Below are 18154 nucleotides of genomic sequence, written 5' to 3'. Positions count from 1 at the left end.
AGGGGGCAGGCCTGGTCCACTTGTCAGGAGAGAGCAGTCACAGGAGGGTAAGAAGGGGGCGGGGCCTAGTCCTACAGACGGGAGAGAGCACAGACAGGAGAGAGCAAGGTACAGGGGTAGAAGGGGACGGAGCCTATTCTTACAGGCTTTCAAAATTCGACTTTAAAATTCGACATTTGACAAATTCGACTTTTCTGCAATGGTACAAATGCGGCAATTCGACAAAAGTATATTCAATTGAAGTTTGTAAATTCGACAACAGTGCTTTTAAACAGTAAATTCGTCATTTTCAATCCGCCACACTTTGCTGGCGGAATCTAATAAAAAATTTTTAAAAACATGTTTTTTTTTATGCAGTTTTTTTTTTTTGGTAATAGCATATCTATTTATATTAGAAGGGATTAGGTACTTGGTTTGTCTTTTTTGGAGGCACAAGTATTATTTATATATTTTTTAAAATATTATTTATTTTTTAAATGGAATGTGAAAAACCCGAAAAAAAAATTGCGTGGGTCCCCCCTCCAAAGCATAACCAGCCTCGGGCTCTTCGAGCCGGTCCTGGTTCTAAAAATCCGGGGGAAAAACGGACAGGGGATCCCCCGTATTTTTAAAACCAGCACCGGGCTCTGCGCCTGGTGCTGGTGCAAAAAATACGGGGGACAAAAAGAGTAGGGGTCCCCCGTATTTTTTACACCAGCATCGGGCTCCACTAGCTGGACAGATAATGCCACAGCCGGGGGTCACTTTTATACAGTGCCCTGCGGCCGTGGCATTAAATATCCAACTAGTCACTCCTGGCCGGGGTACCCTGGGGGAGTGGGGACCCCTTCAATCAAGGGGTCCCCCCCCCAGCCACCTAAGGGCCAGGGGTGAAGCCCGAGGCTGTCCCCCCCATCCAAGGGCTGCGGATGGGAGGCTGATAGCCTTGAGAAAATTTAAAGAATATTGTTTTTTCTAGTAGTACTACAAGTCCCAGCAAGCCTCCCCCGCAAGCTGGTACTTGGAGAACCACAAGTACCAGCATGCAGGAGAAAAACGGGCCCGCTGGTACCTGTAGTTCTACTGGGGGAAAAATACCCAAATAAAAACAGGACACAGACACCGTGAAAGTATAACTTTATTTCCCACCTGCCGACACACACATACTTACCTATGTTGACATGAAGCAGTCGGTCCTCTTCTCCAAGTAGAATCCACGGGTACCTGAAAATAAAAGATAATTATACTCACCTGATCCAGGTTCCAGATTAAATCCACGTACTTGGCAAAACAACAAACCGAACACCCGGACCAGACGGACTGAAAGGGGTCCCATGTTTACACATGGGATCCCTTTCCACGAATGCAGACATCCGAATCTCGCGAGAATCCGACAGCGGGATGATGACGTTCGTGCGCGCTCGGGCTAGCCGAGCAAGGCGGGAAGGTTCGAACCTGCCTCGGACCCGTGTAAAATGGGTGAAGTTCGGGGGGTTCGGATTCCGACGAACCGAACCCACTCATCACTAGTATGTACGTGATTGTCAGGTGCCGTGCGCGTACATACGTGTCAGTGCCGTGCGTGTACGTACGTGTGTGTCAAGTGTCGTGCGTGTACGTGTGTGTGTGTGTGTGTGTCAGGTGGCGCGTACCTACATGTGTGTATGTCAGGTGCTGTGCATGTGTGTACGTACAGGCGTGTGTCAGGTGCCGCGCGTGTACGTACGTGTGTGTGTGTGTGTGTGCCAGGAGCCGCGCGTGTACATGCGTGTGGGTGTCAGGAGCCGTGCGTATACGTACATACGTGTAGGTGTCAGGTGCCGTGCGTATACGTATATACGTGTGTGTGTCAGGAGCCGAGCGTGTTCGTACATGTGTGTGTGTGTGTGTGTGTGTGTGTCAGGAGCCATGCGTGTGTGTGTGTCAGGAGCCACGCGTGTTCGTACATGTGTGTCAGGTGCCGCACGTGTAAGTGTGTGTGTGTTTTAAATTCCGCGTGTGTACGTACGTATGTGTGTGCCTGGAGCCGCGCGTGTACATACATGTGTGTGTGTGTCAGGTGCTGTACGTGTATGTGTGTGTCTCAGGTGCTGCACGTGTATATGTGTGTATCTCAGGTGCTGCATTTGTATGTGTCAGCTGCCACGTGGGTGTCAGGTGTTGAGCGTGTATGTGTTTGTGTCGCATCTGTATGTGTGTGACTGTCAGGTGCTGCACGTGTATGTGTGTGTCAGGTGCTGCATGTATATATGTGTGTGTTAGGTGCTGTTCATGTATGTGGGAGTGGCAGGTGCTACATGTGTATATATGTGTGAGTGGCAGGTGCTGCGTGTGTATACGAGTGTGTGTGAGGTGCTGCGAGTGTATGTGTGTGTTAGGTGCTCTGAGTGTATATGATTGTGTGTCAGGTGCTGTGCGTGTGTGCGTTAAATGCCACATGTATGTATGTGTGTCAGGTGCTGCGTGTGTGTGTGGGTGTGTCAGGTGCTGCATGTCTGTGTGTGTGGGTGTGTCAGGTGCTGCATGTGTGTGTGTGTGTGTGTGTGTGTCTGTCAGGTGCTGCATGTGTGTGTCAGGTGCTGCATGTCTGCGTGTGTGTGTCAGGCGCTGCATGTCTGTGTCAGGTGCTGCGTGTGTGTGTGTCAGGTGCTGTGTGTGTGTGTCAGGTGCTGCGTATGTGTGTGTGTGTCAGGTGCTGCGTGTCTGTGTCAGGTGCTGCGTGTCTGCGTGTGTGTGTCAGGTGCTGCGTGTCTGCGTGTGTGTGTCAGGTGCTGCATGTCTGCGTGTGTGTGTCAGGTGCTGCGTGTGTGTGTGTGTGTCAGGTGCTGCGTGTCTGCGTGTGTGTGTCAGGTGCTGCGTGTCTGCGTGTGTGTGTCAGGCGCTGCATGTCTGTGTGTCAGGTGCTGCGTGTGTGTGTGTCAGGTGCTGTGTGTGTGTCAGGTGCTGCGTGCCGTGTGCGTGTGTCAGGTGCGTGAGTGTGCGTGTGTCAGGTGCGTGAGTGTGTGTGTGTCAGGTGCGTGAGTGTGTGTGTGTCTGTCAGGTGCGTGAGTGTGTGTGTCAGGTGCGTGAGTGTGTGTGTGTCAGGCGCTGCGTGTCTGTGTGTGTCAGGCGCTGCGTGTCTGTGTGTGTCAGGCGCTGCGTGTGAGTGTGTGCGTGTGTGTCAGGTCCGTGTGAGTGTCCGGTGCTGCGTCTGTGTGTGTGTGTCAGGTGCTGCGTGTGTGCGTGTGTGTCAGGCGCTGTGTGTGCGTGTGTCAGGCGCTGCAGGGAGGGCGGGGGGGGACGGACACACAGCAGGGAGGGCGGGGGGAGAACGGACACACAGCAGAGAGGAGGAGGGGGGGTGGACGGACACAGCGGGAGGAGGGGGGGTGGCCGGACACAGCGGGAGGAGGGGGGGTGGCCGGACACAGCGGGAGGAGGGGGGGGTGGCCGGACACAGCGGGAGGGGGGGGTGGACGGACACAGCGGGAGGGGGGGGTGGACGGACACAGCGGGAGGGGGGGTGGCCGGACACAGCGGGAGGGGGGGGTGGCCGGACACAGCGGGAGGGGGGGGTGGACGGACACAGCGGGAGGGGGGGGTGGACGGACACAGCGGGAGGGGGGGTGGCCGGACACAGCGGGAGGGGGTGGTGGCCGGACACAGCGGAAGGAGGGGAGGGTGGCCGGACACAGCGGGAGGAGGGGAGGGTGGCCGGACACAGCGGGAGGGGGGGGTGGACGGACACAGCGGGAGGGGGGGGTGGACGGACACAGCGGGAGGGGGGGTGGCCGGACACAGCGGGAGGGGGTGGTGGCCGGACACAGCGGAAGGAGGGGAGGGTGGCCGGACACAGCGGGAGGAGGGGAGGGTGGCCGGACACAGCGGGAGGGGGGGGGTGGCCAGACACAGCGGGAGTGGGGGGGGTGGCCGGTCACAGCGGGAGGGGGGGGTGGCCGGACACAGCGGGAGGTAGGGGGTGGACGGACACAGCGAGAGGGGGGGGTGGCCGGACACAGCGGGAGGGGGGGTGGCCGGACACAGCGGGAGGAGGGGAGGGTGGCCGGACACAGCGGGAGGAGGGGAGGGTGGCCGGACACACAGCAGGGAGGGCGCGGGGGGGAACACACTGCAGGGAGGAGGGGGGGACACACAGCAGGGAGGGCAAGGGGGGGGGCGACGGACACACAGCAGGGGGGGGAGACGGACACACAGCAGGGAGGGCGAGAGGGGGAAGGGGGGGTGACTGGTGACCATAGAGACCTTGATAAATACCGCATACTGCAGGGAGGGAGGGCCGGACACAGCGGGAGGAGGAGGAGGGAGGAGTGGCCGGACACAGCTGCCCGAGACGCCTCCTACTGCCAGCCGCACCACAGACGCGGGGAGGAGATGCAGGCAGCCACCAGGGAAGGTCCGGCGGGCGGCCGGGCACACAGCGGGCAAGCGGGCGGGCGAGCGGGCGAGCGGGCGGGCGGGCGGGCGGGAGGGGAGGGTGGCCGGGCGGGCGAGAGGGGAGGGTGGCCGGACACGCGGGGGAGAAGTGGAAGCTGGGTACACAGCGGTGGGCTGCCTGACAGAACTCACCCAGTGCTACGCAGCTCCGGCGATCTCCTCCCGCTTCATGGACCTCAATGAACTCACACGCCGGGAACCGCTGGCTGTCCTCCTGCAGCTCCACGTGACTCCTTCCCGCTCTGTCTCCTCGTGCCCAACTGCCAGAGCTACTCTCTGTACACCCCCTGCTGGCGGTCACTGCGCAGGCGCAATAAATTGAAATGCCCTATCTCTATAATGGGGCATATTTCTCTTAATTAAAAAAAACCCTATAACTTTCTGAAAAACCACAACCCCAAAAGGCACTACACTGGGGCATACTCTATCTAGTAAAACAAACCCCAAGTCTTAATTCGTCCTCTATATTGAGTTATGCCTTCCCAAAAAAATCTTCATTCACTCTATAGGAAAACGTTGTCAAAAAGCCACAGAGGAAGTGGCAGAAAAAAACTGACAGTTGGAACTTTAGCTTACTCCCAATTCCTTATTTTTTATTATTTTGCCCTGAAATTTGGCCTGCAGCAGCGGGTGACGATTCTACGCGTCCATGCCAAATTTCAGCTCAGTACGTCCTATCAGTTTTGAGGTGTAGCCCCTCAAACACCATGCCCCCATCTCAGAAGTTCCCTATGGGAGAATTCCGTTTGTTCGATTCAGCCTTAATATAAGGGCACGACCGTGCCCTTATAATTGACAGTATTGTTTTCTTTCAAAAATCCACTTAATTTTCTTTACCCGATTATTAAAATGGTAATTGACAAAAAACAAACTACATTGTCACCAGAAGAGCAATACAAAATGTACAAGTGATATATTAAAATCATCTTTCCAGCTTGAATTTCAATGATGCATTGGGGCAACGATTTTGTGAGAAACATCTTCACCCTTAAATAAAGATTTTCTTAATTCCTTACCTGTGTGCTAATTAGATATCACCTTGTTTTCACATTAAACAGACTTCCACATGAGAAAACAGCAAAGATGCAGTGGCGTTAATGTTTCCTGGTGTCAACCTGTATTATTTCCGTAGACATTGAAATGAGGATGCATCTTGCTGCCTTTCCAATGAAGCAAGTTTAATTTAGTAATAGGTGAAAAACCATCCCTACAAAGATGTTAATCAGATACTTGGCTTTGTGGACACTTTTCAGAGAACAAATTTGTTATCATAAAAATAAAGCCAGAAAATGAAGAGCTGTTTAATCACTCAATTGGATTTTTCTGCCAGCATATTTCTTTTTCTCTGCAACCCACTGCTAAATTGTGCTTCCTAGCTGTTTTTATAAAATCACTGAATCAAATCTAACTCTGATTACATCAGAGAAGGCCAGGTACCCTACACCATAACAGGGGTTTTCGAAATTTTGACTTGTCTACTTAAAGATCAAAAAAATCTGATAACAAGGTCAATTACATCCCTGGGTGGGATTGAACCACCAACCTTTTGGTTAATAGCCGTACACACTAAGTGATTGCGCCACAGCGACACTTTGCAAAAGTACATACTGACAAAGGCTAATAAGCATTCATCTAGAACGTTTCCTATAAAAACTTTAAATAGTCAATAATCTGGAGAGTTTTTGTAAGATGTTTCTTCCATCAACCAATGAAGAAACACATTGGTACTTTCCCATGATGAGTGAGTGCTTCAGGATCTCTTGCACTTACATGTGCAGCAGAGTACTGTAATGGAAGCATGCTGGGTCCATAACCCAGAGGTAGGCAGATTGAAACTATCCTCTGCTATATGCATTTTTTTTTGTTAATTCAAGTAATCCAAAACTGGGATTGATATTTTTGCTCTTTTATTTTTACTTAAAGTACAATAACTTTTACCATTTTAATTTGTTTTAATAGTATATTGACAGTATTGTTTTCTTTCAAAAATCCAATTAATTTTCTTTACCCGATTATTAAAATGGTAATTGACAAAAACAAACTACATTGTCACCAGAAGAGCAATACAAAATGTACAAGTGATATATTAAAATCATCTTTCCAGCTTAAATTTCAATGATGCATTGGGGCAACGATTTTGTGAGAAACATCTTCACCCTTAAATAAAGATTTTCTTAATTCCTTACCTGTGTGCTAATTAGATATCACCTTGTTTTCACATTAAACAGACTTCCACATGAGAAAACAGCAAAGATGCAGTGGCGTTAATGTTTCCTGGTGTCAACCTGTATTATTTCCGTAGATATTGAAATGAGGATGCATCTTGCTGCCTTTCCAATGAAGCAAGTTTAATTTAGTAATAGGTGAAAAACCATCCCTACAAAGATGTTAATCAGATACTTGGCTTTGTGGACACTTTTCAGAGAACAAATTTGTTATCATAAAAATAAAGCCAGAAAATGAAGAGCTGTTTAATCACTCAATTGGATTTTTCTGCCAGCATTTTTCTTTTTCTCTGCAACCCACTGCTAAATTGTGCTTCCTAGCTGTTTTTTTTTATAAAATCACTTAATCAAATCTAACTCTGATTACATCAGAGAAGGCCAGGTACCCTACACCATAAGAGGGGGTTTGCAATTTTGACTTGTCTACTTAAATATCACCAAAATCTGATCACAAGGTCAATTACGTCCCTGGGTGGGATTGAACCACCAACCTTTTGATTAATAGCTGAACACACTAACCGATTGCGCCACAGAGACACTTTGCAAAAAGTATATACTGACAAAGACTAATAAGCATTCATCTAGAACGTTTCCTAGAAAAACTTTAAAAAGTCAATAATCTGGAGAGTGTTTGTAAGATGTTTCTTCCAGCAACCAATGAAGAAACACATTGGTACTTTCGCATGATGAGTGAGTGCTTCAGGATCTCTTGCACTTACATGTGCAGCAGAGTACTGCAATGGAAGCATGCTGGGTCCATAACCCAGAGGTAGGCAGATTGAAACTATCCTTTGCTATATGCATTTTTTTTTTGTTCATTAAAGTAATCCAAAACTGGGATTGATATTTTAGCTTTTATTTTTACTTAAAGTACAATAACTTTTACCATTTTAATTTGTTTTAATAGTATATTGACAGTATTGTTTTCTTTCAAAAATCCACTTAATTTTCTTTACCCTATTATTAAAATGGTAATTGACAAAAACAAACTACATTGTCACCAGAAGAGCAATACAAAATGTACAAGTGATATATTAAAATCATCTTTCCAGCTTGAATTTCAATGATGCATTGGGGCAACGATTTTGTGAGAAACATCTTCACCCTTAAATAAAGATTTTCTTAATTCCTTACCTGTGTGCTAATTAGATATCACCTTGTTTTCACATTAAACAGACTTCCACATGAGAAAGCAGCAAGGATGCAGTGGCGTTAATGTTTCCTGGTGTCAACCTGTATTATTTCAGTAGATATTGAAATGAGGATGCATCTTGCTGCCTTTCCAATGAAGCAAGTTTAATTTAGTAATAGGTGAAAAACCATCCCTACAAATATGTTAATCAGATACTTGGCTTTGTGGACACTTTTCAGAGAACAAATTAGTTAGCATAAAAATAAAGCCAGAAAATGAAGAGCTGTTTAATCACTCAATTGGATTTTTCTGCCAGCATATTTCTTTTTCTCTGCAACCCACTGCTAAATTGTGCTTCCTAGCTGTTTTTATAAAATCACTGAATCAAATCTAACTCTGATTACATCAGAGAAGGCCAGGTACCCTACACCATAACAGGGGGTTTGAAATTTTGACTTGTCTACTTAAAGATCACCAAAATCTGATAACAATGTCAATTAAGTCCCTGGGTGGGATTGAACCACCAACCTTTTGGTTAATAGCCTTACACACTAACTGATTGCGCCACAGTGACACTTTGCAAAAGTACATACTGACAAAGGCTAATAAGCATTCATCTAGAACGATTCCTAGAAACATTTTAAAAAGTCAATAATGTGGAGAGTTTTTGTATGATGTTTCTTCCATCAACCAATGAAGAAACACATTGGTACTTTCCCATGATGAGTGAGTGCTTCAGGATCTCTTGCACTTACATGTGCAGCAGAGTACTGTAATGGAAGCATGCTGGGTCCATAACCCAGAGGTAGGCAGATTGAAACCATCCTCTGCTATATGCATTTTTTTTTTGTTAATTAAAGTAATCCAAAACTGGGATTGATATTTTTGCTCTTTTATTTTTACTTAAAGTACAATAACTTTTACCATTTTAATTTGTTTTAATAGTATATTGACAGTATTGTTTTCTTTCAAAAATCCAATTAATTTTCTTTACCCGATTATTAAAATGGTAATTGACAAAAGCAAACTACATTGTCACCAGAAGAGCAATACAAAATGTACAAGTGATATATTAAAATCATCTTTCCAGCTTGAATTTCAATGATGCATTGGGGCAACGATTTTGTGAGAAACATCTTCACCCTTAAATAAAGATTTTCTTAATTCCTTACCTGTGTGCTAATTAGATATCACCTTGTTTTCACATTAAACAGACTTCCACATGAGAAAGCAGCAAGGATGCAGTGGCGTTAATGTTTCCTGGTGTCAACCTGTATTATTTCAGTAGATATTGAAATGAGGATGCATCTTGCTGCCTTTCCAATGAAGCAAGTTTAATTTAGTAATAGGTGAAAAACCATCCCTACAAAGATGTTAATCAGATACTTGGCTTTGTGGACACTTTTCAGAGAACAAATTTGTTAGCATAAAAATAAAGCCAGAAAATGAAGAGCTGTTTAATCAGTCAATTGGATTTTTTTGCCAGCATATTTCTTTTTCTCTGCAACCCACTGCTAAATTGTGCTTCCTAGCTGTTTTTATAAAATCACTGAATCAAATCTAACTCTGATTACAGCAGAGAAGGCCAGGTACCCTACACCATAACAGGGGTTTTCGAAATTTTGACTTGTCTACTTAAATATCACCAAAATCTGATCACAAGGTCAATTACGTCCCTGGGTGGGATTGAACCACCAACCTTTTGATTAATAGCTGAACACACTAACCGATTGCGCCACAGAGACACTTTGCAAAAAGTACATACTGACAAAGACTAATAAGCATTCATCTAGAACGTTTCCTAGAAAAACTTTAAATAGTCAATAATCTGGAGAGTTTTTGTAAGATGTTTCTTCCATCAACCAATGAAGAAACACATTGGTACTTTCCCATGATGAGTGAGTGCTTCAGGATCTCTTGCACTTACATGTGCAGCAGAGTACTGTAATGGAAGCATGCTGGGTCCATAACCCAGAGGTAGGCAGATTGAAACTATCCTCTGCTATATGCATTTTTTTTTGTTAATTAAAGTAATCCAAAACTGGGATTGATATTTTTGCTCTTTTATTTTTACTTAAAGTACAATAACTTTTACCATTTTAATTTGTTTTAATAGTATATTGACAGTATTGTTTTCTTTCAAAAATCCAATTAATTTTCTTTACCCGATTATTAAAATGGTAATTGACAAAAGCAAACTACATTGTCACCAGAAGAGCAATACAAAATGTACAAGTGATATATTAAAATCATCTTTCCAGCTTGAATTTCAATGATGCATTGGGGCAACGATTTTGTGAGAAACATCTTCACCCTTAAATAAAGATTTTCTTAATTCCTTACCTGTGTGCTAATTAGATATCACCTTGTTTTCACATTAAACAGACTTCCACATGAGAAAGCAGCAAGGATGCAGTGGCGTTAATGTTTCCTGGTGTCAACCTGTATTATTTCAGTAGATATTGAAATGAGGATGCATCTTGCTGCCTTTCCAATGAAGCAAGTTTAATTTAGTAATAGGTGAAAAACCATCCCTACAAAGATGTTAATCAGATACTTGGCTTTGTGGACACTTTTCAGAGAACAAATTAGTTAGCATAAAAATAAAGCCAGAAAATGAAGAGCTGTTTAATCACTCAATTGGATTTTTCTGCCAGCATATTTCTTTTTCTCTGCAACCCACTGCTAAATTGTGCTTCCTAGCTGTTTTTATAAAATTACTGAATCAAATCTAACTCTGATTACATCAGAGAAGGCCAGGTACCCTACACCATAACAGGGGGTTTGAAATTTTGACTTGTCTACTTAAAGATCACCAAAATCTGATAACAAGGTCAATTAAGTCCCTTGGTGGGATTGAACCACCAACCTTTTGGTTAATAGCCTTACACACTAACTGATTGCGCCACAGCGACACTTTGCAAAAGTACATACTGACAAAGGCTAATAAGCATTCATCTAGAACGATTCCTAGAAACATTTTAAAAAGTCAATAATGTGGAGAGTTTTTGTAAGATGTTTCTTCCATCAACCAATGAAGAAACACATTGGTACTTTCCCATGATGAGTGAGTGCTTCAGGATTTCTTGCACTTACATGTGCAGCAGAGTACTGTAATGGAAGCATGCTGGGTCCATAACCCAGAGGTAGGCAGATTGAAACTATCCTCTACAATATGCAATTTTTTTTGTTAATTAAAGTAATCCAAAACTGGGATTGATATTTTTGCTCTTTTATTTTTACTTAAAGTACAATAACTTTTACCATTTTAATTTGTTTTAATAGTATATTGACAGTATTGTTTTCTTTCAAAAATCCAATTAATTTTCTTTACCCGATTATTAAAATGGTAATTGACAAAAACAAACTACATTGTCACCAGAAGAGCAATACAAAATGTACAAGTGATATATTAAAATCATCTTTCCAGCTTGAATTTCAATGATGCATTGGGGCAACGATTTTGTGAGAAACATCTTCACCCTTAAATAAAGATTTTCTTAATTCCTTACCTGTGTGCTAATTAGATATCACCTTGTTTTCACATTAAACAGACTTCCACATGAGAAAACAGCAAAGATGCAGTGGCGTTAATGTTTCCTGGTGTCAACCTGTATTATTTCCGTAGATATTGAAATGAGGATGCATCTTGCTGCCTTTCCAATGAAGCAAGTTTAATTTAGTAATAGGTGAAAAACCATCCCTACAAAGATGTTAATCAGATACTTGGCTTTGTGGACACTTTTCAGAGAACAAATTTGTTATCATAAAAATAAAGCCAGAAAATGAAGAGCTGTTTAATCACTCAATTGGATTTTTCTGCCAGCATTTTTCTTTTTCTCTGCAACCCACTGCTAAATTGTGCTTCCTAGCTGATTTTTTATAAAATCACTTAAACAAATCTAACTCTGATTACATCAGAGAAGGCCAGGTACCCTACACCATAAGAGGGGGTTTGCAATTTTGACTTGTCTACTTAAATATCACCAAAATCTGATCACAAGGTCAATTACGTCCCTGGGTGGGATTGAACCACCAACCTTTTGATTAATAGCTGAACACACTAACCGATTGCGCCACAGAGACACTTTGCAAAAAGTACATACTGACAAAGACTAATAAGCATTCATCTAGAACGTTTCCTAGAAAAACTTTAAAAAGTCAATAATCTGGAGAGTTTTTGTAAGCAAAAACCAATGAAGAAACACATTGGTACTTTCGCATGATGAGTGAGTGCTTCAGGATCTCTTGCACTTACATGTGCAGCAGAGTACTGCAATGGAAGCATGCTGGGCCCATAACCCAGAGGTAGGCAGATTGAAACTATCCTTTGCTATATGCATTTTTTTTTTGTTCATTAAAGTAATCCAAAACTGGGATTGATATTTTAGCTTTTATTTTTACTTAAAGTACAATAACTTTTACCATTTTAATTTGTTTTAATAGTATATTGACAGTATTGTTTTCTTTCAAAAATCCACTTAATTTTCTTTACCCTATTATTAAAATGGTAATTGACAAAAACAAACTACATTGTCACCAGAAGAGCAATACAAAATGTACAAGTGATATATTAAAATCATCTTTCCAGCTTGAATTTCAATGATGCATTGGGGCAACGATTTTGTGAGAAACATCTTCACCCTTAAATAAAGATTTTCTTAATTCCTTACCTGTGTGCTAATTAGATATCACCTTGTTTTCACATTAAACAGACTTCCACATGAGAAAACAGCAAAGATGCAGTGGCGTTAATGTTTCCTGGTGTCAACCTGTATTATTTCCGTAGATATTGAAATGAGGATGCATCTTGCTGCCTTTCCAATGAAGCAAGTTTAATTTAGTAATAGGTGAAAAAACATCCCTACAAAGATGTTAATCAGATACTTGGCTTTGTGGACACTTTTCAGAGAACAAATTTGTTATCATAAAAATAAAGCCAGAAAATGAAGAGCTGTTTAATCACTCAATTGGATTTTTCTGCCAGCATTTTTCTTTTTCTCTGCAACCCACTGCTAAATTGTGCTTCCTAGCTGTTTTTTTATAAAATCACTTAATCAAATCTGATTACATCAGAGAAGGCCAGGTACCCTACACCATAAGAGGGGGTTTGCAATTTTGACTTGTCTACTTAAATATCACCAAAATCTGATTACAAGGTCAATTACGTCCCTGGGTGGGATTGAACCACCAACCTTTTGATTCATAGCTGAACACACTATCCGATTGCGCCACAGAGACACTTTGCGAAAAGTACATACTGACAAAGATTAATAAGCATTCATCTAGAACGTTTCCTAGAAAAACTTTAAAAAGTCAATAATCTGGAGAGTTTTTGTAAGATGTTTCTTCCAGCAACCAATGAAGAAACACATTGGTACTTTCGCATGATGAGTGAGTGCTTCAGGATCTCTTGCACTTACATGTGCAGCAGAGTACTGCAATGGAAGCATGCTGGGCCCATAACCCAGAGGTAGGCAGATTGAAACTATCCTTTGCTATATGCATTTTTTTTTTGTTCATTAAAGTAATCCAAAACTGGGGTTGATATTTTAGCTTTTATTTTTACTTAAAGTACAATAACTTTTACCATTTTAATTTGTTTTAGTGCAAATGGCATATCAGCAGTCAGCACTAACTGGTGACATGCCATTTGTACAAGTAAGCCATGTGTGACTAATATATAAACATACTTTATTAAATAACACCTCAAACTATCATACCCAGGATTCAAACCTATAACCTGTTGAATTCTAATCAAACACCCTACCCATGGAGCTACTTGATCCTGCATCTTTTCTAACCTCCAAAAACAGATTCAGTTGCATTTTCCAGCGTGTTTTGTTTGCGCCTTTGCAAATGTCTTACATCGACAAACTTATTTAGTACTATTTTGCAAATAGGGTTACATTGTCGCAACATTGTGTTCCCTAATTGCTTGATTTTTTAAATGCAACAATGCAGACACCTGATAATTGCTCTGTGGAGTCTTATTTTGTGTTTTGTGTTTAGTCTTTAGATCTGAATTTGAATGTACTTGTGAACTAACTTAATTTCCTACTTCTAAATTCATTCCTAAATTCACTACTTACATGAATCCTGTAGTTGGGCATTTTGGGACTTCGATTGTGGGCATTGTTTTGTGTCCAGACCAGCAGCAGGTGGTGTGCATTTGCTGGAAAGGCATCGAAGACCTCCGATATGCTGCATCTCCTGATGTGTGTCTCCCTCAAGTGGCTGTCAGCAAATGCCTGCTAGACACCCCATTCCAAGCTGATTGTGACATCATGGAACATGCATCATAGAACAGGCATGCTAAAACATGGGTCTTCAACCTGCGACCCTCCAGCTGCTGTGGAACTACACATCCCAGCATGCCCTGCCTCAGTTTTAGCATACCTTAATAGCAAAACTGTGGCAGGGCATGCTGGGATGTGTAGTTTCACAGCAGCTGGAGGGCCACAGGATGAAGACCCATGTGCTAGAGCCAAGCCGCAGGTACATTGAATGCTAGCAAGCTGAATATTTAAATCCTTTTTGTTCCGCAGCATTCCAATGCGGAAGATTCCATGGAACCAGAGATCCTTCCATTGAGAAGGACATGCTGCCTGGATGACTACACTGTGCAAATTAAATCACGGAGCCAGTTGGCTTGTGGGTGGCTCTGGTGACTGGGTGGTTGGGTGGGTGGTGTGTCGGAAGTGGAGCGCATGCAAATGATTGTGTATCATCCAGCTAGTGAGAGAGAAAACTCATGCAGGAGTGTGCCTGCTTGTCAGTGGGTTATGCACCTTGCCAGACGTTAAATCTACATAGAGCAGCTGGAGGGGACAAGAGCAGGTTTGCAAAATATAGATAGAAGAGCATATATGCTGGCGCATTCTCCATGATTGTGTCAGCTTATGTTTTGGTGCACTGCACTTTCCTCCACTAAGTTTTAGCCATTTTTGTTAAGCTCAAGTGTAGTTGCTTCTCGGCCTTTTGGCTGTGATCTTGTATCGTGGTTGAAGGGTCTGCTGGAGGGAGGGATTGTTTTCTTCATTGGCGAAAGACCAAAGATATTCCAGGATGGAAGGCTTGGGAACACTATCTGTTTTTCAGTTGTGGAAGAGCACAGAGGTCGGATTGGACTACATTCTATAGTAAAGGATATCTTTCTATTTATTGACCCTCCCCTTATATGTGTCTGTGTTACAATAAAGCTTCGGTTTTGTGAATCCCTCACCCTCTTACACTCCACACCCATAGCCTTATTAACTGTTGTATTATTGTATAGTTTAAATGTATAGTGCAGTTCATGATTTATAGTGTAGACTGGCCTGTGCTGTAGTTCTTGAACTGTACTATACCGTCAGCATTTGTATTGTGTTTTGGCTGTGCTGCAACACTGTATTTATGTGTGCAATGTTTATGTATGTTTTTTTTTATGTCAATAAAGACTGCTTTTTCAAGCCAATATCTGAAAACAATCAATGTTTATCTTTGATGGCAATAAAAGTGGTATGATATTTGATGCTTTTGAAATCCAATATCTGATATGTCCCCTATCTGGGAACCATATATTAAATGGCTTTTCAGAAAAGGGAGATGGGAGAAGAGCTTTCAGTACTTGTAGGACCGATGCACATAAAGAAGCAAAAAAACATACATAAACATTACACACATAAGTACCCGCGTTGCGGCACAGCCAAAACACAATAGAAATGCTGATGGTATAGTACAGTTCAAGAACTACAGCACAGGCCAGCCTACACTATAAATCATGAACTGCACTATACATTTAAACTGTACAATAATACAACAGTTAATAAGGCTATGGGTGTGGAGTGTAAGAGGGTGAGGGAATCACAAGCCCGAAGCTTTATTGAAAGACTGACACATATAAGGGGAGGATTAATAAATAGAAAGACATCCTTTACTATAGAATGTAGTCCAATCCGGTCTTTCAACTCTTCCACAATTGAAAAACGGATAGTGTTCCCAAGCCTTCCATCCTGGAATATCTTTGGTCTTTCGCCAATGAAGAAAGCAATCCCTCCCTCCAGCAGACCCTTCAACCACAATACAAGATCACAGCCAAAAGGCCGAGAAGCAACTACACTTGAGCTTAACAAAAATGGCTAAAACTTAGTGGAGGAAAGTGCAGTGCACCAAAACATAAGCTGACACAATCATGGAGAATGCGCCAGCATATATGCTCTTCTATCTATATTTTGCAAACATGCTCTTGTCCCCTCCAGCTGCTCTATGTAGATTTAACGTCTGGCAAGGTGCATAACCCACTGACAAGCAGGCACACTCCTGCATGAGTTTTCACTCTCACTAGCTGGATGATACACAATCATTTGCATGTGCTCCACCTCCGACACACCACCCACCCAACCACCCAGTCACCAGAGCCACCCACAAACCAACTGGCTCCGTGATTTAATTTGCACAGTGTAGTCATCCAGGCAGCATGTCCTTCTCAATGGAAGGATCTCTGGTTCCATGGAATCTTCCGCATTGGAATGCTGCGGAACAAAAAGGATTTAAATATTCAGCTTGCTAGCATTCAATGTACCTGCGGCTTGGCTCTAGCACATGGGTCTTCATCCTGTGGCCCTCCAGCTGCTGTGAAACTACACATCCCAGCATGCCCTGCCACAGTTTTGCTATAAGGTATGCTAAAACTGAGGCAGGGCATGCTGGGATGTGTAGTTCCACAGCAGCTGGAGGGTCGCAGGTTGAAGACCCATGTTTTAGCATGCCTGTTCTATGATGCATGTTCCGTGATGTCACAATCAGCTTGGAATGGGGTGTCTAGCAGGCATTTGCTGACAGCCACTTGAGGGAGACACACATCAGGAGATGCAGCATATCGGAGGTCTTCGATGCCTTTCCAGCAAATGCACACCACCTGCTGCTGGTCTGGACACAAAACAATGCCCACAATCGAAGTCCCAAAATGCCCAACTACAGGATTCATGTAAGTAGTGAATTTAGGAATGAATTTAGAAGTAGGAAATTAAGTTAGTTCACAAGTACATTCAAATTCAGATCTAAAGTCTAGGTAGGCCTCACGTCCTGGCAGCCGCCAGCATTTAAAAATGCCTTGATTAGAGGTACGGAATTAAATGTAGATAAGAAGTAGACACAAAATAAGACTCCGCAGAGCAGTTATCAGGTGTTTTTATCAATTGTTGCATTTAAAAAATCAAGCAATTAGGGAACACAATGTTGCAACAATGTAACCCTATTTGCAAAATAGTACTAAATAAGTTTGTCGATGTAAGACATTTGCAAAGGCGCATCCAAAACACGCTGGAAAATGCTACTGAATCTGTTTTTGGAGGCTAGAATAGGAAATGTGCATCGGTCCTACAAGTACTGAAAGCTCTTCTCCCATCTCCCTTTTCTGAAAAGCCATTTAATATATGGTTCCCAGATAGGGGACATATCAGATATTGCCTTTCAAAAGCAGCAAATATCATACCACTTCTATTGCCATCAAAGATAAACATTGATTGTTTTCAGATATTGGATTGAAAAAGCAGTCTTTATTGACATAAAGAAGCAAAAAAACATACATAAACATTACACACATAAGTACTGTGTTGCAGCACAGCCAAAACACAATACAAATGCTGTCGGTATAGTACAGTTCAAGAACTACAGCACAGGTCAGCCTACACTATAAATCATGAACTGCACTATACATTTAAACAATACAATAGTTAATAAGGCTATGGGTGTGGAGTGTAAGAGGGTGACGGAATCACAAGCCCAAAGCTTTATTGAAAGACAGACACATATAAAGGGAGGATTAATAAATACAAAGATACCCTTTACTATAGAATGTAGTCCAATCCGGTCTTTCAACTCTTCCACAACTGAAAAACGGATAGTGTTCCCAAGCCTTCCATCCTGGAATATCTTCAGTCTCTCGCCAATGAAGAAAACAATCCCTCCAGCAGACTCTTCAACCACAATACAATATCACAGCCAAAAGAGCGAGAAGCAACTACACTTGCGTTTAAACAAAATGGCTAAAACTTAGTGAAAGTGCAGTGCACCAAAACATAAGCTGACACAATCATGGAGAATGCGCCAGCATATATGCTCTTCTGTCTATATTTTCCAAACCTGCTCTTGTCCCCTCCAGTTGCTCCATGTAGATTTGACGTCTGGCAAGGTGCATAACTCACTGACAAGCAGGCACACTCCTGCATGAGTTTTCTCTCTCACTAGCTGGATGATACACATTCATTTGCATGTGCTCCACCTCCGACACACCGCCCACCCAACCACCCAGTCACCAGAGCCACCCACAAGCCAACTGGCTCCGTGATTTAATTTGCACAGTGCAGTCATCCAGGCAGCATGTCCTTCTCAATGGAATAAT

This window comes from Pseudophryne corroboree, unplaced genomic scaffold (genome assembly GCF_028390025.1).
Source record: "Pseudophryne corroboree isolate aPseCor3 unplaced genomic scaffold, aPseCor3.hap2 scaffold_322, whole genome shotgun sequence".
In the NCBI taxonomy this organism is placed as follows: Eukaryota; Metazoa; Chordata; class Amphibia; order Anura; family Myobatrachidae; genus Pseudophryne; species Pseudophryne corroboree.
The sequence above is the reverse complement of the archived record's forward strand: the minus strand, read 5'-3'. Positions refer to the sequence as shown.